Here is a 202-nt window from a genome sequence, read left to right on the forward strand (position 1 = left end):
AGCCACTTTCTTCACTGGTCCCTGCTGGTCACGGGAGGCTCCGTTTTGACTCAAGCTCTTTGTTCCTGCGTGCGCCGACCTCTGTGGTTTGATCCTGGAGATGGCGTGGAGCTCTCTGTGGGAAGCACATGTGCCCTGCTATGATGAGGAGAACCTGGAGACAAGATCTCCATGGCAGGCAGCAGGGGGACAGGCTGGCTGG

This window comes from Buceros rhinoceros, unplaced genomic scaffold, assembly GCF_000710305.1.
Source record: "Buceros rhinoceros silvestris isolate BGI_N320 unplaced genomic scaffold, ASM71030v1 scaffold30355, whole genome shotgun sequence".
Taxonomy (NCBI): Eukaryota; Metazoa; Chordata; class Aves; order Bucerotiformes; family Bucerotidae; genus Buceros; species Buceros rhinoceros.